The sequence below is a fragment of the Otolemur garnettii genome, unplaced genomic scaffold (assembly GCF_000181295.1).
Source record: "Otolemur garnettii isolate 467f Iridium unplaced genomic scaffold, OtoGar3 scaffold00027, whole genome shotgun sequence".
In the NCBI taxonomy this organism is placed as follows: Eukaryota; Metazoa; Chordata; class Mammalia; order Primates; family Galagidae; genus Otolemur; species Otolemur garnettii.
The window spans coordinates 15099829-15122679 of NW_003852422.1; positions in this window are offsets into that span (position 1 = coordinate 15099829).

Genomic DNA, 22851 nt, shown 5'->3' on the forward strand with positions numbered 1-22851 from the left:
TAAAATGAGAACAATTTATACCTTCTACTTATTTTAAGTTCTTCTCAATAATTTAAGCACTTCACAGGTCCTTTAAAAACTTCTTACTTAGTTATAGTAATAAAAGCTACTCAAATTCTTCTACTCTAGTGGAAACCATTTCCAATTTTTTGTATTTTTTTTCTGATGTTGCTTGCACAAAGAATGAAAGAACTAGAAAATATTATATTTGAATTTTATTCCACATTTGGTTTAAACACTTTGGTTCAAAGTCATATTTTTAACTATGTACTCTATTTTAATTACTAAAATAAACTTCAAAGGACAGCGTACTACTTATTCCAAATGTAATCCCTTTAATCATTTTATTTTTAATGATATATCACTTATTAATAATTAGTTTATAAATGAGAAAACAAATTCACATGATTACCTTGAACTAAAATTCCTGAAGTTTTTTTTGACAAATTGTTTATTTTCTTTCTTTCTATAGATTCTACACTATAAGATTTCCTATTTTTTTCTTCATAGTGAATGATGGCATATTTGGAAATACAAGTTTTACAAAATAAAAAAAAGTGAATTTTTAAACTGTGACCAATTCTACTTTCAAGCAACCCTGAATGTGTCCACTGAAATGCTCTGATATTTAAGTGAACATTTTACTGAAAATTGACTATTGCCGAGTCTAGTGAAAAACTTTTCACAGAAGAAAACAGTATCAAGATTAACCACTAAAAGTATTGTACTGATGCCTTTATTATGCCTTCATAGCATAGCAATAAAAAAGGAAAGGGTAACAGGAGAAAGGAAGTTGTAAGACATAAGATATGGTCTTCAAATTGGAACTGACAAATCTACCACATGTGTGGCAGACAGATGAATAAGCTCTGTGGTGATGACTAATGTTGTCTATGAAAATTCTGAGTACTAAATTTTAAGCCTCTTCAATTCTCCAACGTTCTCTTTCCTGGTAAGCATCCTCAAGGGCTAGACACATCTAGTGAAGATGTCAAACAAGAGTCTTTGGCTTAAGATGAACATGAAACAACAGTAGAGAGATGAAAGGGAAGAGAAAGAAATTTCATACTCAGAAAGTTCTGCAGTCGATAAATCAGACAAAATCTGACTCACAAGGGGAATGAAAATTAATGAGCCAAAACTCTCTGTACAAGGGTTTAAAATCTCTAGCTCTTACAAAGCAACACTCACCTTAATTGTTTACAATGAAAGGAATATTTCTAGAAGCACCCTGGCCCAAGAATCACAGTATTGACTAGAATTTAAAATTCACTTTCTCTTTTTTAAATTATTTCTCTATTTGATTTGACTTTTCTTGGGTTTTATATTATTACTTGTTGAATTCCTTAGTCTGTATATTTGTACACATACAAGTATCAAAAGGCTTCACTAGTTTTTCATATATGTTATTTTAGGAAAGAATATGATGCCACTAGCTCCCTTGAGGAAGGCATCATAATACAAGTATTCTGAGATCCCACATAAATAGAGGTCTTAGACTATTCACTCTGGTTTGATTAGAGTGAGCCAACAAAAGCTTACCAGGGACATGACTGTACCTGGAGATCCAGAATCCCTTTGGAGGCTCTGGGATAGACCTCAGTGGGACAGACTTGAACTTGTCTAGAGCTTCAATGATACCACAAAAATACCATTTTCATTTTTTTTTTTAATGTAGGAGGGCTGTTCTTACAGATAAAAACTATAAGATCTGGAGACTTTTCAGAAAAAAACCTGTAAGAACTAGAGACTTTTCAGAATTGACATCTGTACTCCCAGTGGCTAGTAGTGAAGTCAGTTTAGAGTAAGTCTATATGTTACTCTAATAGTTTGGACCTCCCAAAGAGCAACTAGAATTCTAAGCTTCTGGCTATTGCATAGAGGCTATTTTGTGCCCATCTATTTATGTAAGCACTTTGGTTATTGTTTACTCATTCAATGGATAGAAATGATGGTTCAAACTCATCTACCCCCATAAAAGATGTTCTTATAGAACCACCAGAAAAAATTGAACCATCTTAGATCAAATAGATATTTCAAGCCCAAAATCTGTTTTTAGCAATATCTGACATTTCAAGTTAACTTTTTGAAATGTAAAAGTTTCTATTTAGTCAATAATAAATATCTTAGAAGCAAGATAGGATAGCATGAATATGTGTTTTTAATGTTTTAATGCATTGTTCTTGTGTATAGTACTCAGACATTGAATGAGTATGATATTGATTCCACTACCATTCGATTAATGAGTTTTCAATCTCAAAATATTGGTGCTTCCAAGCCATGAAAATGAGAGAAGTGAAGTAATCAAAGTTATTATGTAAGAAGACCAAGAGAAGGAGAGGCATAGTCATCAACAGTAGCATCAACCATTTGGCATGTGGTTTATCACATTTGGTGGCGTGTGCTCTGTCAGGTACAAAGAAGATGGCTACGTGAAGCTTACAGTTTACTTCAGTAAAGAGCTCAATCCCCAGTAAAAAATTTTAACACTTTGTTTTCCTGTTGCTATCTAAAAGTTCCAAAGAAATGACAAAGTATGGACTTTTACATTCTAGAAAATGAGAGATAAGTGTGAAAGAGATGACTTGAGTGAGGTCTTGAAGGAAAGGATAACCACAGCTGGCCAAGCGAACAGAGTAGAACGTGGGGGGATGTGATAATATACACATCAGATCCACAAAACCATAAACAGATAGGTTTTGCTGAGATGTACAGTCAAATGAGGACGAGTGAACGTGTGAAGGTGTTAAGTTCTAAACCATGGAAGATATCGATCTTTAGGGACTCCTGATTTTCTGTTGCAGTATTTTCTTCATGTTTCCCAAATATGCATCGTAGTAAAGAAAATCATATGAATACTTTTCAAAGTGACAAAAATCTACTGATCACTTCTTAAGAACTTAAAAGTGTTAAGCACTTTCAATGAGCTAAATAATATAATCCTTGAGATAAATATTATTTTCTCCCAAAATATTACACAGAATGAACATCAGGACTAGCAAGATTGAAGAACCAACCCAGGTTCACATAGGTAGGAAAAGGTAGATGTAACAGTTAATTTCAGATGTCAACTCCACTAAGGAATACCTTGGGAACTAGTAAAGCACTAGTTTGGGAATGTCTGTGAGGATGTGTCCAGAGGAGATTGGCATGTGAACCCAAGTGGATTTACCCTCAATGTAGGCAGGGATCATCCAATAGGCTAGGGACCTAGATAGAACAAAAAGGCAGAGGAAAGAATTTTCTCTGCTCCTGGACTTGGGACATGCTTTTCTTCCCTGCCCTGGACACCAAGACCCCAGTCTCTCAAGCTTTAAGACTCCAGGACTTATACCAGTGGCATCTTCAAGCTCTTAGTCCTGCAGCTTTGGACTGAGAATTACATCATTAACTTAAATTCATTCAAAGACTTTTGGGCTTGGAGTGAGCCATGCTATCAATATTCCAGCATCTCCAACTTGCAGATAGCCTATCTTGGCACATCTCAACCTCTATAATTAAGGAAGGCAACTCTTCTAAAAAATCCATCCTAGTGTATCTATCTCTCTATCCATCCTATTGGTTCTTTTTCTCTGGAGAACTCTGATTAATACAGTAGATACAGTCCATCTACATGATGCTTCCTAAAATATCTTCCCTTGACAAATGATTGAAGAAATTGAAAATTATTTTTCATTATCAAATTTATAATCTGTGAATTTTTAAGAGTGGACTTTAAGACAAAGAAACCACCAGTGGAAGAACTGGTGTAGTATTTCTTTCAGAAGGACAACAAACAACAACATCACCCCAACACTTCGGCCTTTCAGGACAGAATATGTCTTAGTTGGAGTATATAATTACATCTCTTCCTAGAGTACTGAGTCATTTCTTTTTTTAAGCATCATCAGTATATTAATTAATTCTCTTTGCCTTGTCTGCATTTAAACATTCATTATAAGCAACCCACAATCCCATCTGTATGATGTGTAAATTATAATTAAATACAGAACTTTCAAAGGCCACTTCTGGCAGTAACGCAGAATTCTTCATAAGTGTATTTGTGTACACGCATTAGAACACAAATATATAGAAACATTAATAATTCAGAATGCTTTCTTCAGTTCAGCTGAACGAAGAGTGATGCCAAAAATGACTCATTAGGCATAGAACATATTGTCAGCAGGATATAAAGGAGGTGATGATTCAGTTTGGTGTAAGTGGATGGTGTAACAATGTTTTGGCATTTATTGGATATGCTTTAAAAACCATGGCATGTGGGTTTTAACGATTTTTTGCAGTGTTCAGGCTGTCTAACTTTTACTGAGCTGTGATTTCAGTGTGATATTTCCTTCTCTGCCCCCCAGATGCTCTTTCTGAATTGCTAACAGGTGCAGAGAGCTACAGCCTGCGGTGCTTTTGTTACTGTTCCTTTTCACATAAATTTAATCACTAATGTTTTTTTTTTTAATTTGCCTCCTTCTGTAATATTTAAGAAGCTCATTATATGGTATATGATGAGATGTAAGTTCCCAATATATTCACAAAGTGAGCTAGGCACGTTGTCATGATGCCCTTGGAAAAGGAGATTAAAATCTTACTTCTAATCTTTTCCTAGTGCTCCAGATCTCAAATCCAGGCTGGTGAGTAGATGCTGACGTTTCCCTGGAAGTGATGAAACCTAAACTTGTTTCGGTATGGACCATTTTGCATCATCTGAAAAAAATAGTTTTCTAAATCTCAAGATATTAAGGCATTTTTATTCAGTCTTAATATCTCTTCACTCATCACTTAGGGCCTATGATCCTGTTTCATCTGGCTCCCTGAATCTGCAGTCCTCCTTCACTCCTTTTTGCACCCACACAGTCCCTGCTTCACCCCAGGTCTGAGGACAAGCCTAACCCTAGACATCAGGACCTTGGGAAGCAATTGTGAAAGGCTCCATCCAACCCCCTTGCTGATGGTCCACTCATGTTTTGCATCCTGCCTCTAAGCACAAGTGACTGGGTTTCTGGCTCGCTCTCCGACCTTTTAATCTGCACATGTCCCAGCCCTCCAGGTTTTAAGGTGACTGAACTCAGTCCAACTATCTGCTCTCTGATGTTACTACCTACTGCCTGCTAACAAACCCCACTAACATGTCCTACCTGTCTGTGGAGAACTGCCTGGCCATATGGGCATCCCTGTCCTCGTGCTTGCCGTGGATGATAACAGAAAGGCCCTATACCCCAGATGCTGCCTCCAGCTGACCCACCATGCAACGCTGTCCATACACTCACTGGGCGTCAATGGGATATTTCTACCCCTCTATGTAGGTAACGTCCCTTTCTGGTCCTAACCCTCTGTCTATTGACCACTGCAGCAGCCCCAGCCTTGTGGATGATAGAATTCTAGGAACTGGCTTCTACCATTTTGTACTGTCCCATTGCAGTTACAGAATCACATCTGAAATAATTTGTCCTGGATTCAATTCCTTTTATTTATATGCTATGTGGCCATAAGCAAATTTATTTATCCTTCAAAGCCTCCATTTTGAGACTTTACCTTTATAAGACCCTCTCTGCCAACAAGCATATTTTAAAGATATATTGATAGCTATAAAGTAGAAATAATAAAGACTAGTTATTGGCGTATGTAATTATTACATTATGTGTCATATATAAAGAACATGTGATAGTGTTTGGCAAAGCATATGTCTATTCAGATATAAACTACTTTTCTTTAAATCATGGGGTATGATGTGAATTTAATGGAAGTTTGACTTATAAAAACAAAAGAAGAGAAAGTAAAATCCTATTCAAACTATTTCATCTTAACCATGAATGGAATTATGGTTTACCTCTATCTAGAAAATAAACTGAAAAAATGAAAAGAATACTTAGGACTTCGGGTTACAGTAAACAAGTTACTGTAATTATGACACTTCTCAAAATTGTAATATAGAAATTTAATTTACAAATAAGTCTTTGTCTTGTTTTGTATTCAGAGATTTGTTTCTCTTTATGTAGATTTAGGCTACTGGCTCTGTCCCTGAGAAAAGCTTGGCTAAAATTTTACTTACTTGATAGCCAGGAAGAATTGCACTAGATGAGCAGAAGAATTAATAATGTTGAGAGGTATCAAAAGAAGCTGAACATGTGAGCTTCTTACAACCCTTTCCACTCCACCTTTGGTTGAGATTAAAACACCCAACTTTTGTGAAATGTAACATGGAGGCTAAATCTCAGTAAGACCAGGGTGGTGAACTCTGAGGATTTTCCAGTATGAGGAGTGCAGGTAACACTTTCCCCTTATAGAGATTTAAGGAAGTGGATATTTGTCAGAAATGGGAAGCATATCTCAGAACCAGGATCACCTAGTCTGACTTCTGAATGTGAAATTTTCTTCTGAACTTTAAGGATATCATCCAGTGCACACTGTGCTTACACTGTCATCTCCTACATGGGGTCATTCTTTGAGAATATCCTTACGTCCCCTAAAACAGGTAATGTACCAGTGTGGCCTTATATGATGGTTTCATGCAGAATAAAGGAAAATGTAGTTGACCCCAAGTCAGCAGCTGTGTTGCATCTCTTTGGAGTTCTTATTATTATGGAGTTCTCTAGGCAGCAGTGAAGTGAAAGGGGCCAGGGATTAATAGGAGAAAGGGCCACAAAGTAAAATGTAAAAAGAAAAACTCAGGAGTAGACACCAGACACATCCCTCCTCCCCAAGTATTCTACCAGAAGGATACTTTGACAGTGAGGAGGCTGTGACTCAGTTCACACTTTTTCCATGTGTCTCTCTGATGAGAACCTTGACGAGTGTGGGGTAGGTATGGAAATAGTGATTATGGCTTATTATGCACTGAACTGTGCCCCATTAAAATTCATATGTTGAAGCCTTATTCCCCAGTACTTCAGAATATGACTGTTGAGTTTTAAAGAGATAATTAAAATAAAAGGAGGTGATTAGGGTTGGCTCTAATCCAATATGATTGATGTCCTTGTAAGAAGGCATTAAGATTCACATATACCTAGAGGAATACCATAGACATGGGAGGAGAGGACAACCACCTACAAACCAAGGAGAGAAGCTGTGGAAGAAGCAACCCCGATGAAAGCTTGATCTTAGCGTTTAAGCTTCTAGAACAGGAGGAAATGCATTTCTATTGTTTAAGGCACCCAGTAATACTTTGTCTGACAGTTAAGCAACTAATACACAGGTCAACATAACAAAAAATCATCTCACATTCAGAACAGGACAGAAGTGCTTTGGGTTCCAGATAAGGAGATGTACAACTTCCTCATGTTTAGGAAAAGGCTACAAAAGCAGTTGGCAGAAATGATAGAGGATGAACTCAAGCGACAGAAGAGTGGTTGGACTAACCCGAAGTCAAACATGAGGTCCCTTCAACAGTCAGCGAACATGTTTCTCTTCAAATTTATTTCACTACCACATTTTATTTCATGAGTTCAACAGTTAAGAGGATCCCAGCTGGGTCATGTCTTTGCTCTGTGATCTCGGACAAGTATTTTAAATTCTCTAAGTAAGTGTCAATCATATCACCTTTCTTAAAACCCCAAATGATGGTCCATCCCACTTATAATTAAATCCTGAACTTCTCATGTCCCATCAGACCCTCCATGATTGAGCCCTTGCTCATGCTGGGTCTCCTTCACCAGGCTCCCCGAGTCTCATCTCCACCCTCTCTGTGCTGTTTCTCCAACACAATTGCTGCTCCCTCAGGTACCTCACATATTCTTCCCTTTTAAGAAACTGATCTTAGACTTGTATGAGTTTTATTCCCTCATTACATTCAAGGCACTCACAGTATCAAGTTGTCTAAAATACTGTCCCCTGCAGTCACCCATTGCTCTGCCATGCTTTCCTTTTGCTGCCACCTCGCACTCCCGTATCAATCAGATTCCGTTGGAGTGTGCTTTGCCTGTCTCCCCACCAGGTGGAGGCTCAGGGTGAGCCAGGACTGCCCACTCCTGCACCCCCATGCCTGGAGCTGCACCCAGCCACAGGCATGCAGCGCACATTTGGTGAAGGAGTGATAAATAAGGACAACAGTTAAACACTTTTCATAAAGTAATTTTTAGGTTGCTTGCACATCTAATTACTTGTACAAAGTCTTCCATAAGGTAAATTAATGTTTTAGCTAGTATATTATAGAAGAAGCAGACAGGGAAGGAAAATTCATGAGAGCCAGGCATCGGAGAGGTTACATGATGCCACGACTACAAAGAATCTCCTTGGAAGCCAAAAATCAGTCAGATCTTTCTTTTGTCTGCACCCACCCAAACAAGTATGGATTTAAGAGACAGTGAGCTTACAGGACAATAAACCTTACTTCATGATGGCTTGGAATCAAAATAAGTAAAATGTGCTGTTCTGTAAACCTAGCATTTCCAATGTTTGAGCTGGAAAACAGGATTAAAGTTGAAAGGATAAGCCTCTCTTTTTTTGTAAACAACTTTTGCAAATTGAGGTGTACAGGGTATTTTAATTGAAAAGTTGCAAATTCCAGGCAAATCAGACTGTGAACAAAAAATGTCCATTAAAAGACAAAAATAAAAGATTTTTTTTGAGGGGGGTTACCCACATCACTGCTTCTCTCTACTTGCATGAATGATTAGTAACTGACCATATGCCTCACCAATCTAAAACAAACCTACAAGCATATTAAATGCCAAACAGAACCCCTTCCCACCTGTGTATGGCACTGACATCAGTGCATAGCTTCCCAGAGGCTTTGAAGGTGACTGTAGTGATATTCAGCAGAGAGGTATATAGCACTTTCTCCAGGATGAGTTTGTGAACTTAATTGTCTGATCTTGAATATTATTCATGTTCCTAAATTTTAAGTCAGCCAATACTGCATCTAGATAATAATGAAGCCCCACAATGTGAATATTATACCTTGATTTCAGACATATAAGTGATAAATTCAAACTCCCCTTAAAAGTCTACCCAGCTGGCTCGATGCCTGTGGCTCAAGCGGCTAGGGCGCCAGCCACATACACCTAAGGTGGCGGGTTCAAATCCCCAGCCTGGGCCTGCCAAACAACAATGATGGCTGCAACCAAAAAATGGCCGAGCGTTGTGGCGGGCACCTGTAGTCACAGCTACTTGGGAGGCTGAGGCAGGAGACTCGCTTGAGACCAGGAGTTGGAGGTTGCTGTGAGCATGATGCCATGGCACTCTACCCAGGGGGACAGCTTGAGGCTCCATCTCAAAAAAAAAAAAAAAAAAAGTCTACCCACCTAACCTCCTCCTCCTCTTAGTACTTTTTCCTCCATTTTATATCCTTACTTTTTTAGCTCTTAAATCTTTTAAACTATTGCAAAGTTTCTTTTTTCTTGCCCTCAGAATGTTAAAAGAAGTGATAATACTCATATTACTAGATGAATGGGTAAAACATGGTCTAGTTCTCTAACTGGACATGAGACAGTCTCACACATTTTTACTTATAGCTATTAAGTAAAAGAAATAAATGTTCTGTGCCTTAAACACAGGGAATTCTACTAACTACCACCAAAGGTCTGAGCAAATCTTTTGAATACATAATTTTTTAACTTACTTGCTTTTATAAGAAATATTGATATGTGAATTTCCTACCAGATGACTTTACCTAAGGCAATTCTTAGATTAAATGCTTAATCGTAATTAAAGTCACTTTAAAAATGAAATCCGTGATAATGCAATCCTATGGAAAAAAGTTATTAAAGTAGCAAAAGGATCTTACCTTTGTGCCTAAAAACAATCAGAGCTGTGCTTAAGCTCCATGAAAGTGAAACACGATAGGAGGACATATTTTCTTTTACATATAAAATTTCAAAACTATATAAATTAAAGTTGCACCAAAATGTGTGAGTAGAGTTAAAGAAGTAAAGGAGCTGGAGAAAAACGATTAAGTGAGTAAATAATGAAATTCTATACAGCAGACATGAAAAATGATCCCTACCTAAAGAAAAAGCTTGGTCTTCTCCCATGAACCGCAAATGTAAAGTAAAAGCATATGTCATTATTAACTAATATCATTTCAGTTGCATGTTTAAAAGAAAAAAATGCACTTAGTGATAAAAAGAAAATCTCACTAAAGAATAATATTGAGTTGAAGGAAATCTGAAAACAGTTGCATTTATTTTTCTAACAAAATAGCATTTAGAAAACAGGGAAATTTGCTGTATTTACCATAGACTCATGCATGCCTCCAACAAATATCACTTGTCTCTTTATTATATGAAAGAAGAGATCAATTCATACTTACCTAATGATATTTAGTTTTAGTGTGTTTGGGGTCAGACTTTGAAGATTGGAAACCAGGCATTGACTTTTCCTCTCTAGCTATGAAAGTCCTAGATGGCATCTTCTTCCAATATAATGCTGTTTTGCCTACAGTGAAAATCTGTTGCTTACTCCACCCACCTTCACCGATGATCTTAGCTATATCTTTTGGACAACTTGCTGCACCTTCTACATCAGCAGTTGCTGCTTCACCTTGAACTTTTATGTTATAGAGATGGTTCCATTCCTGAACTTTACAAACCAACCTCTGCTAGTTTTTCTTCCACAGCTTTCCCATGTCTCCCACCGTTCACAGAATTGAAAAGAGAGAGGGCCTTGCTTTAAATTAGGCTTTGATTTAAGGAAATGGTATAGCTGTTTTGATCTTCTAGCCAGACCACTAAAACCACCTCCATGTCAGCAAGAAGCCTACTTCACTCTCTTGGCATTACCATGTTCACTGGAGCAGCACTTTTAAGTGCCCTTAAGAACTTTTCCTTTGCATTTGTAACTTGTCTAACTAGCACAGGAGGCCTACCTTTTGGCCCATCTCAGCTTTTGACATGCCCTCCTCACTCAGCTTAATCATGCCTAACTTTTGATTTAAAATGAGAGATGTGTGATTCTTCCTTTCATTTAAACACTTATTATTAATTAACTTAATTTTAATTTCAACATGGCCAATCTATGAAGCAGTTAGAAAACATACAACATTGATTAAGTTTTACATCTTTTGTGGGAAGAACCATCTTTTCAGTTTGGTTCTTTTGTGTGTATGTGTGTGTCTCTGTGTGTGTGTGTGTGTGTAGGTGTGTGTTGAGACAGAGTCTCAATCAATTCCCCAGGCTGGAGTGCCAGGGCATCAGCCTAGCTCAGCAACCTCAAACTTCTGGGTTCAACTAATTCTACTGCCTCAGCCTCCCAAGTAGCTGGGACTACAGGTGCCTGCCACAGTGCTCAGCTAGTTTTTCTATTTTTGGTGGAGATGGGATCTCGCTCTTGCTCAGGTTGATCTCAGGTTGATCTACTAGCTTGGGTTTCCCAGAGTGCTAGGATTACAGGTGTGAGCCACCACACCCAGCCTTGTGAGTTTAGTTTTGGTATACCAAAATGAGTACATTAATAGCATCAAAGATGACTAATCACAGATCTCCATAACATATAATAATGATGTAAAAGTTTGAAACATTACAATGATGATCGAAGCGTAACATGGAGACGTGAAGTGAGTAAATGCTGTTGGAAAAACTGGCTCTGCAGATAAGCTCAACACAGAGTTGCCACAGACCACTGACTTGTAAAAAACGCAACATTTGCGAAGTGCAAATGAACAAAGGTATAACAAAGGAGATGTGCCTGTGTGGCCTTTTAACACAGAGAAAGATAAATTGTACAGATGTGACGAGACAAAGGGCCTTGGGTGAAGGGCAATAAATTATGGAACAATGATTAGAAAATATATGGGTAAAACTATTGGAAGATATTATTATTATAGCAAATTTGCTTGATTTACAGGGTGAGCACAGGTTGATTTCAGAATGACTCCTGGCATACCATCATAACATGTTCTTTTCCTAGAGAAAGTATCTTTCTGATTGGAAATTTTATAACCTCCTTTTAGGTAGAAAATGGGAGACCAGTGATCTTTCTGCATCCAATGCTTTTCATGTACCTTCAGCTCAAAAAAATCAATATGCCACAGCAGCCTATGTTTTTCTTATTTGAAAACTTGAGGGTGCAAATGATCAGGTTACATTGTTTGCATGGGTTAGGTAAAGTTCAAGTTGTGGTTGAGCCCTTCACCCAGGGCGTTTGCTGTATAATGCTACACTGTGCACATTGGATAAGAAAAGCAATGTATCTAGTGGCCGCCCTGAATCCTTTTCATGGTTTACAGTTCTTGTCTAGGAGTCCATAATTTGTCCACTCTAAAATCCCAGAGTTGCAGTTAATCATGCTCTATTCCAAATAAGTGACTTACAAATATTGGTTAATTCTTTATTTGTGAGATACTTATGCTTACGATTATTTGCTGTCCTCATTGTCATTAGCCTCAATCACACTCAGAATAGAACAGAGATCTCTGTTGGAGGAACCGTAGTGAATTTAATGTGTAAAGTGAGAGCTAAGAATGTTTTCTGGGTAGAATTCATGATCAAAATTTCAGAAAGAGATTGGAAGAGAGCCAAGTTGACCAGATAAATGAGGTCGTTTTCTTACAGTGAGAGAAGCTAATTGGCTTATCTCAGACACACTTTAAGACTTCCCAAAGGAAACAGTAATTAATAGAGACCCTCAAGGTTGCTTCTAACCTTAAAAATCTCAAAATTCTATGAATAATCAAAAAGCAATTGACTAGAGCTTTTTTTTCCCTCTCAGATCATTCAACTAAGAGTTTATAGTTCAACCTATAGTCCTAAATGTACCTTCAGTTTACCTGAATTATTTTACTGACTTTGGATATAATAAACTACAGATTTTAAGAAGAGCAGCACATGCTGATGAAAATTATTGATGGAAAAGCCAGAGAGGCAAAAGCTAATTTCCTTGCTAAGCTCTCTTTTTACACAGCTGCAAGTTCTAATGAGCTTTGTTTAATTTGGGGTCATTTACCTCTGTTCGGTAGTCCTGAGATTGTTTCCTTCTTTTTTTGTATCAGATGCAGATCAGAATAAGAACAGGTCAGATTCAAGATTCCGCTTTCATCTGAAAAGGGAAGAATGAAAATGAGCATTATCTTGGCAAGCCAGAAAATTTTACAGGCACACAGCAAAAACAATTACTTTCTTTTATTGCATTTCTCAAATCAAAAGAATGACACGCTGTTGGGCCAGGCATTACAAAGGAACTTGTTTCTTTCCATATCTGTAGGGAACTCAACTGTTATTTTTTATTTAAAAAAAAAAGTTTTACATCCATTTTGGAGAGAAAAGAAATCGCTAGCCTGAATCTCCCACCTTCCATGGGGCAGGTTCATCTCTGCACACTGGTCACTTCTCCACTGTGTGAGCCTCTCTTGCTCTGCTTCCCTCACCCTTTATTTCTCTCCCAACTTCTTCTTTGATTAATACAGTTTCCTTGTTCTTTTTGAACTCTCCCTCATTCCGTTTTAATGTATCTCTGCCTAAAACTATTATTCTCCTTGAGGACTCAAATGATTTTTGTTCTCTGAAAAAATGGAATCAAGGAGGTCCCTCACATCTAGATTTAAAAAAACAGAGCATGCAAGGAGTGCCCAAGGGAGCAAGTTAGAGAACAAAGCTGTCAGCAGAAGGGCTGCTGCGGGGACTCACTGTTCTCACAACTTCACGTTGCTGGGCTTTGCTCACCTAATGTGTCTGAACTCAAATGTTATGTTCTTGGAGCCCATCCTGAACACCGAAGAAGTTCAAGGTTCTAAAGCAAATAGGACCAAGCCTGAGATTGGAACTGGAAAGAGGATTTGCAGGTTAGCAATGACTTGTGAGGAAATGAGCACATATAAAAATGAAAGACAGGTGGGCAGGCCCTAGTGACGTAGGCTGCAATCACTGGCTTCCGGCTAACAGGTGCCTGAGCTGTTCACAGCAATCGCCCTCCGGCTTCCGGCTTGAGCAATATAAAGAGGATAGTGGAGTCATATACTGAGGGGCTGTTGAGAGATCAAAATGTGTATTTTGAAGCAAGAAAATTTGAGATGCTTGGAGAATACACAAGGATGATGAGTAGTATGTATAAAACTGGAACTAAAAAGAAGCTGTAGTTTGTTGAATGGTGACCTCCCAGAAAGATATCTCTACACACAAACCCCTGAATCCCACACATTTGAACTTACTTGAAATAAGGGCCTTTACATATGTAATTAAGTTAAGGATCTCCAGATGAGATGATTCTGGTTTACCTTAGGGTGGGCCCTAAGTTCAATAACAAATATGCTTATGAAAGAAAGAAGAGGAGGTCATATGAAGATGGAGGCAGAGATTAGAGTGATGCTCCAGAAGCCAGGAAATGCCTGGAGCCATCAAAAGCTGGAAGAGGATATAAGGGCCTGCTGAAATCTTGATTTAGGAGTCTGGCTGTCAAACTGTGAGAGAACACATTCCTGATATCCTCACCCACCAAATTTGTGATCATTCATTCTGGCAGCCCTAGGAAACTAACACAGAAACATTTGGACTAGAGGTATAAATTTGGAAGTCACTATCACATAGATAACATTTAAAAGCTTATGAAAAAAGAAGTGTCCCTAGGAGAGAGCGTAGGTAGCAAGGAAAGAGAATCGGGCCCCACAATTAGACATTGGATATAAGAGGCTGTACCTGCAGTCTCTGCAGGTGGGATAAGAAGTATGGGAAGAAATCCAGGCAGGTGGTAGTCAGAGAACACAAGAGAAGATGACATTTACAGGGCAGATTGTTAGTCATGTCCAATCTTACTAAGAGGCAAAAAAAAAAAAAAAAAAAAGGTGAGGCTATCAAAGACATCATGTAATAGAAAAACATAGAAGTTATTTACAAAAAGAAAGTTATTTATGACCTTAATAAGAGCAGGTTTCTGTGAAGTCATTGAAAAAGGTCCAAACTATGATGGATGGAGAAGTGTGATTATGTATGTAAACAACTCTGTTGAAAAATGAGGCCAAGAAAAATGGCAAAAAGAAAAAAAAGAAACCATGCCCAGGCATGTAGGCAGATGACAGGTCGAGACAGGTGCATTGTGGGTATCTCTTTTGTTTGAGCATGCGAGATTTTCGAGTATGTTTGTATGCTGGTGAGAATAATTAGGTATAGCATGTGAAACTGATGATATAGGGGAAATAGAGAAGAAATACAGAAACAAGAGACCTTGAGAGCAGACAGGTTGCAGAACACAGATCCAGAGACTGCCCTTTGAAATGAAGAAGGTCACATTCTCAGTTGTATTCGGAAATAAAATATTAAAATATAAATGCAACTAGGAGTCGCTTCAAAGATGTATAGGGGAACAGAGAATATTTTGTAGATGGTTGATTATTTTTTCATTAGTGTAAGAGTTAAGGCCATAAGTTTTGAATATGGCAGTGCAAAAAAAAAAAAAATAGAAAAGAGGTTAACAAGAAGCAATAGCGTCTACCACACTCAGCTTGTAAAGTGGGAAAACTTAGCTTGTAAGAGACAAATTGTTGGACTAACTGGTGATGCTAAGAGCCCAACTGATGCTTCTTATCAGAAACTGGAAATTAAAATAGTGGGCTGTACTGCGCAGTTTTTTTGTGACTGTGTTCACCTACAAGAACATGGTCACAGCAAAGCCAGGTGACTAAGTTCATCTAAGGTTGGGGCCTTGCAACGCAAATATCAGGGGATGGGAGAGAGAACTGAGTGGAAGGCAATTTCAAGGGAAGGATTATAATTACGGATTCATATACTGAGCAGCACCAAAAAACAGGGAAAAGGTAAAGGGAGATTTAGTGAGAAACGGTGTGGAACCAATGAACTGTTAAGTCAAGATGGAGTTGCCTAACTGCTGGGGTTTGTCTCTGACAGAAAAGCTTCCCACCTGGCACACTGAGCATTTTATAATCTTTTCCTAGATCTGTTTCTTCAATGGACCCTTTTTATCTTTTGCAGCTACATCATTCCCTTCTTTTTTCATCCACTTGACCCCACGCCTCCTTTTAGGAGGCCTAGAGGAGTTTTTAAACCTTATCCATAGCCAGGCTGGGCAGATGGCTCCCTTTGTTCTCTGTAGCCTGCTGCGTCCATCCTAGCAGCTGTTTCACTGAGCTATAACTACTTAGGACAAAAACACTAACAAAAAAAGACACGTTTCCCATACTATAGAAGAAATATAATCTCTCCTTAAGAGTCTGTTCCTTTGTTTCTCGTGAATACTGAATCTACATATCTGCTTTTTGCTTCACTTTTTTTTTTTTTTACATTTTTGGATACTGTTGTAAATAGGATGTGTTTTTTAATTTCATTTTGGGTTGTTCGTTGTTAGCATATAAAAAAAGAATTCATTTTTGCATGTTGTTTTGGGTCATGAAATTTTACTGAATTCATTCATTCATTAGTTCTAACAGTTTTTGGTGGGGTTTTTTAATACATTTATAGGTACAAGTATAATCTAGTTATGTGGATACATGTATATTACATAGTAGGGAATACAGGCTTTTAGAGTGTCCATCACCTGAGTAATGTGCATTGTACTCATTAATTTCTTATCCTGTACCCCCCCACCCACCTCCCAACCTTCTAAGTCTCTATTGCCCATCATTCTACATTCTATGTCCATGAATGCACATTATTCAGCTCTCACTTATAAGTGAGAACACTTATTGTGGTATTTGGGGAATTTTTCTTTCTGTGTCTGAGTTGTTTAAGATTGTTTTTTCTTTTTTACACATAAGATCATGTTGTCTGCAAGTTGAAATAATTGTACTTCTTTTCTTCTAACCTGTGTGACTTGTATTTATTTTTCTTGCCTGTTTTCTCTGGCTAGGACTTCCAGTAATACACTGAGTAGAAATGGCAAAAATGAGCATCTCTGATTTAAATACTTAAAACATATTACAAAGCAATTAATATAGTATGTTTCTAGCATAAAGATGGACATGCAGACCACTTAAATAGATTAGAGGGCCCAGTAATAAACCCAAACATATACAGACAACTGATCTTCCACAGGAGTATCAAGAATGCACGTGGTTAAAAAATAGTCTTTTTAATAAATGGTTCTGGTAAAAGTGGATGTCCACATGCAAAACAAGTAATTTACATCATACACAAAAATTAAAACTATAAAACTTTTAGAAAAATAGTGGAAAATCCTTATGACAGTTTTCTTGATGATAATTTTTTAGATGACACCAAAATCACAGTTGACAAAACCAAAAATACACAAAGTCAGATTATACCAACCTAAAAATCTTCTCTACAACAAAACAAGCCCAAGTGAAAAGGCAAGCTGTGGCATGGGAGGAAATATTTACAAACCACACATATTTGGTAAGGAGTTAATATATATAATGTATAAAGATGACCTTTTACAACTTATCAAAAAAATAACCAAAATATCAGTGCATATTGGTCAAGGGAAACATTTAACATGAAGAGATTTTAATAATTAACATATATGAGCTCTACCAGAATGCTCCTCAATTTATAAAGCAAACTCTAATAGATATGAACAATTTTATATCTCAAGGAACTAACAGTAGAGTAGACCTCTTGTTTGATCTTGCAATTCCTCTGCTAAGTATATACCCAGATGATCAAAAATCATTTTATAACAAAGACATTTGTACCAGAATGTTTTTTGCAGCCCAGTTCATAATTGCCAAGACATGGAAGCAGCCTAAGTGCCCATCGACTCAACTCATGAACGGATGGACAAATTGTGGTATATGTATACCATGGATTATTATGCATCCATAAAAAATATGGAGACTTCACATCTTTTATGCTTACCTGGATGGAGCTGGAATGTATTCTTCCTAGTAAAGTATCTCAAGAATGGAAGAAAAAGTATCCAATGTACCCAATACTACTATGAAACCAATATATAATGACCTACACATTCATACAAATGATAAAAGGTAACTATAACCAGAAAGGAGGAGGGAGAGAGAAGGGGGGAGGCTGGGAAGAGGAAGGGTATTTGGTGGGATCTCACCTAATGTGCATTATTCAATGGTACATGTCAAAACTATTAAGAATAGAGTATAGATGTCTTAGCACAACAAATAAGTAAGTGAGGAGATGGTTATGTTAATCAGTTCAATGTAAGTATTCCACACTGCATATCAAATCAGCATATCGTACCCCATAAATGCATTAATGTACACAGTTATGATTTAATAAAGGAAAAAAATTCTTGAGAACATATGGAAAAGGATTAAGGTTTGACAAAGCTGGGTGATGGTAATAGTTATTATTATTTTCACTTTACTTTTCTCTTGAAACATGTCTTAATAAATAAGGTATTGGGCAGTGCCTGTGGCTCAAAGGAGTAAGGCGCCGGCCCCATATGCCAGAGGTGGCAGGTTCAAACCCAGCCCCAACCAAAAACTGCAAAAAGAATAAATAAATAAAATAAATAAGGTATTATATGTAAAGAAAAAGTCTTTTATTCAGAGAACAGTTTTATTGACAGAATAAGAAGCTTAATTAAATCTGTTAAAGATGCCTTTGAGGAAGCTGAGATAGTCTCCAAAAAAAGAAAAAAAAACCTAATCCATTCTCCAAAGCCATAAACATGGCCAACATGTATGCTAAAAGATGTTCAACATTACTAACCATCAGGGAAATGCAAATCAAAACAAACGAGATATCACTGCATACTTGCTAGGGTGGCCATGATCAAAGTAAACAATCATGAGTCTTGGCAAAAACATGGAGACATTGCACCTTTGGGTCCAGTTGCAGAAAATATAAAATGGTGCAGCTGCCATGGAAAATAGTCTAAATGTTTCTCCAAAAGCAATCTATGTAAAATATATATATAAATATGATCCAGCAATCCCATTTCTGGGAATTTATCCAAAACAAAATCAGTATCTCTACGAAATATTTTCACTCAAATGTGCATTGCAACATTATTGACAATAGCCAATGTGTGGAAGCCAGCTAAATGCCTATTAGTGGGTGAACGAATAAAGAAAATGTGAAAGAGAATATTTTTAGAAGGAAGAAAATTTTCTCATATACGGCAACACTTCAAAACTTGAAGACATTACGCTGAGTGAAACAAGCCAAATAGTGTGTAATTCCACCTCTATTCGGTTGAAAAGTCATAGAAACAGAAAGTAGGATGATTTCCTAGGGCTGGGGGAGAGAATGAAGAATAAGTCAGTTGTATGAAGTTTCCATTATGCAAGATGAAAAAGTTCTAGTGAAAAAAAAAAAGGAAAAGTTCTAGTGATCTGCTATACAACATTTTGCTTATAGTTAACAATAATTTATTATTCATTTGAAAAAATAAGAGGATAGATCTTCTGTTATGTTATTTTTAGCCACAGTTTAATATGTATGTGTATACTTCTTTATAGCAAAAAGGAAGGTGGGAGGTAGAAACAGCCTGCGTAAAAGCAAAGGAAGTTAGATGATATAAAACAAGGTCCCAGAGAGAAATTTTACTTCAGCCACCTAAAAGATTCCTGACTCAGTGTCACGGGAACTGGGAATTCTTTGCCAGTTACACTGTCCCATAAAGTGAATCACTTATGTGAATATCTATCAAACTCCCTGGAAAAAATATGTGTAACAAACTGGGATAAATATATCTTTGTGGTCTCTGCGTTAATTGAGGTCACTATCATTAATAGTCCTTTCAAAATTTTACAGAGATTCCACTGCATAATGGTCCATGTCATTATTCACAAAGTCACTGAGATGAGAGAAGACATGGATCAAAGTAAATTCTGCCACTTCTAATGGGAAAACTATTTCGTGTTTATGACATACTAAGAAATCTTTGCAATCTTGTTATATACAAATTAGAGTTCACAACCTGAGTCTTACTATAAATTTGAAGGCCTAGCACTTATAAAATCATGGAAGCAACTTACTTTCATCCTACACTTAATGTAGAATATCTTAGAGATGGCAATAATGTCGTTTGGGATAATTGTGTAGGATCAATCTCTCCATATCTTGCCTATAAATATCAAAACTCCTGTCTCAGTAACAAGTATTTTTTTCAATCTCTTCCTTGTTCTATGGCAATGGTTCTCAACCTGTGGGTCATGACCCACAGGAATTCTATTAAAGGGCCACGGCATTAGGAAGGTTGAGAATCACTGTTCTATGGAGAATTTCTAAACAGAAAATATAAAATAATCATGGATATGAATATATATGATAATCAATATTTTTTGACTACTTAACTGTATGCCAAGTACTACACATGCTAAATGCTTTGCATGAATACCTTATGTAATATTTCCAACAACACCAACATGTATGAGATTCATATTATCCTTACTTTACCGTCACAGAAAGATTGACTAAGGTTACAGTAACACAGAAAATAAAATTTCTCAGTTGTGCCCTTGAGTCAGGAAGGGAAAAAAAATGTCAGTCCATAGTGGCACACTAATGTTTTCACGTACTTACTCTAAAATTCTTTTTCATGTTTTCTCCCATAAAGAGAATGGTCAATAACTTTAGCAATTCTACCAGGGTAAAATCATCACCAGATTTTGTGAAGCTCTCTTTAGGATTCTTCAGTATATGCCAAGGAGTGAATACAAAATCCAACTGAGTGAAGAGAGTGCGGGAAGTGAAGGAGGGCACTCCCTGGGACACTTCTCCCCTCCACGGAATCAGTTGAAATGTACTGCCATCCTCGGTTCACTAGACTCTGTAACCCTAGTTATTTATTTACCAGGGCTTTGTTTTTCTGTTTCATTCTGGGTTTTTTTTTATTTTCATTTTTTTGTTATTGGGTTTGGGCAGGGGTTGGCTTTAGGTTTTGTTTTTTGTTTTGTTTTGTTTTTTTGCATTCCTTTGCTATTTAACCTAAAATTTCCCACGTTAGCCCCTCACACATTTGTGTTCTTTAGTACCTAAACGTGACATTTTCTCTCCTCCTATTCTACACACTTTCTTTGACCATCTCAGCCATGGTTATCTTGTCCCCTACCAACCACAAGCTAGTAACATCCAATTCTACACCATAGTATCACTAGGTCGGTCTCTCTCTCTCTCCCTCTCTCTCTCTCACACACACACACACACAAATACACATACTTTTCTCTTTTTTGATAGAGTGCCATGGCATCATAGCTCATAGCAACTTCAAAGTCTTGGACTTAAGCAATCCTCTTCCGTCACCTGAGTAACTAAAACTATAGGCACCTCCACAATGCCCAGCTAGTTTTTTGTTTTTGTTTTTTAACATAGTGGGTCTCAGTCTTACTCAGGCTGGTCTCAAACACCTCAGTTCAAGCAATCCTCCCACATCAGCTTCCCAGAGTGGTAGGGTCACAGGCAGGCATGAGCCACCATACCTGGCCTTCTCTCACAAATACACACACATATTTTATATCATATACAGAGGGTGTAAAAAAAGTATACACGCTTTAAAAAAGGAAAAAACTGTATTAAATTTGTAATAGTTAACATATACTGATAACAAAAGATGAATACGAGTCATACCAAGCACCTCTTTTAATTGCAGAAGTCAAACATGACTTGCATATTACAAATTTAATACAGTTTTTTCCTTTCTTAAAATGGGTATACATGTTTTGGGCACCCTCTGTATATTACATATATGTCTCTATGGCTCCATCTCTCCCTTTCTTCCCCTTTTTTCTTTCTTTCAGTAAATATTTGCTGAACCCCAACTATGTGTCAGTCATTGTTCTAGCTACTAGGCTATGGCAGTAAATAAGGTAGGCAAAACTTTCCCAAACAATCAAAAACTAAGGATTTTATCACCAGCAGATCTGCACTGCAAGAAATGTTATGACTTTCTTTACACTGAAGGAAAATGATAAAATTCAGAGACATGGATCTACATAAAGAAAAAACGGTGTCAGAAAGGGAAAAAATAAAATATGTTTTTAATTTAATTGCCCTAAAATAGTTGCTTACTTAAAATATTAATAGTAGTATGGCGCCTGTGGCTCAAAGGAGTAGGGCACCAGCCCCATATACAGGAAGTGGTGGGTTCAAACTCAGCCCTAACCAAAAATTGCAAAAAAATAAATAAATAGATAAAATAATAATAGTAATAATATATTGTTGATCAGTGATTATATGGATAAGGAAACTGAATGACATCATGGTCATAAGAAATGGGAGGGAGGTATTGAAAATTCTCTGTTATAAAGTACCTGCACTATCAAAGAAATCTAAAGGCAAATGTAGAGTAATTGTAACCTAGTCCAAGTTCATACCTCTTGCTGCAGGACAGCCAATAAGTCAAGAGAAAAGGTGATGGGGCAAAGAAAGTAACTTTTATAAAGAGAACCAGCAAACTGATAAGTAGGTGGACTAATGTCTCAAAGAACCATCCTAAGTTAGCATGAATTCTAGGGTCCTTTTTATGCTTAGGGGAAGGAGAACAAGAGAGAGGTTTTAAGAGATAACCAAGGACGACTACTGCCATCTGGTCTGCAGTCTGGAGGGTCTGAGGAGGTTGTAAAAATTCTTGGTTCTTTGTCAGTTAACTTTGGAGAATGAAAATCAGATCACAATATTCTTACAAATCTTTAATATAGCATTGTTACTGTGTGCACACTTGTCTTATCTTCTCCAGAGATAGTTTTATAAATGGATGGTGATTATCTTTCTTCTTGTCTACCTGCAGAGCTAAGCAGAAGCTCTTAACTTAAGAGCTATTACCATAGGGGTCAGAAGCAAAATGGAGCCAGTGATGTTAAGCCATCCTTCCACCCACTGTTACATAAATAAAAATGTGTATTTCCACTCCAGCTTACAATCTTAGGGAAATAATTAAAGTATTTTAAACGAAGCAAAATTGATGTGCTAACAGAAGAGATAAAACTAAGTCATAAAGTTCAACTAAATCCAGAGAATGTAGATTAAAAGGCCTCTGGAAATATATATGGAAAAAAGTTACAAACATGGTTAGTTCTAATTAAAACATGTCAATAATCACTTTAAA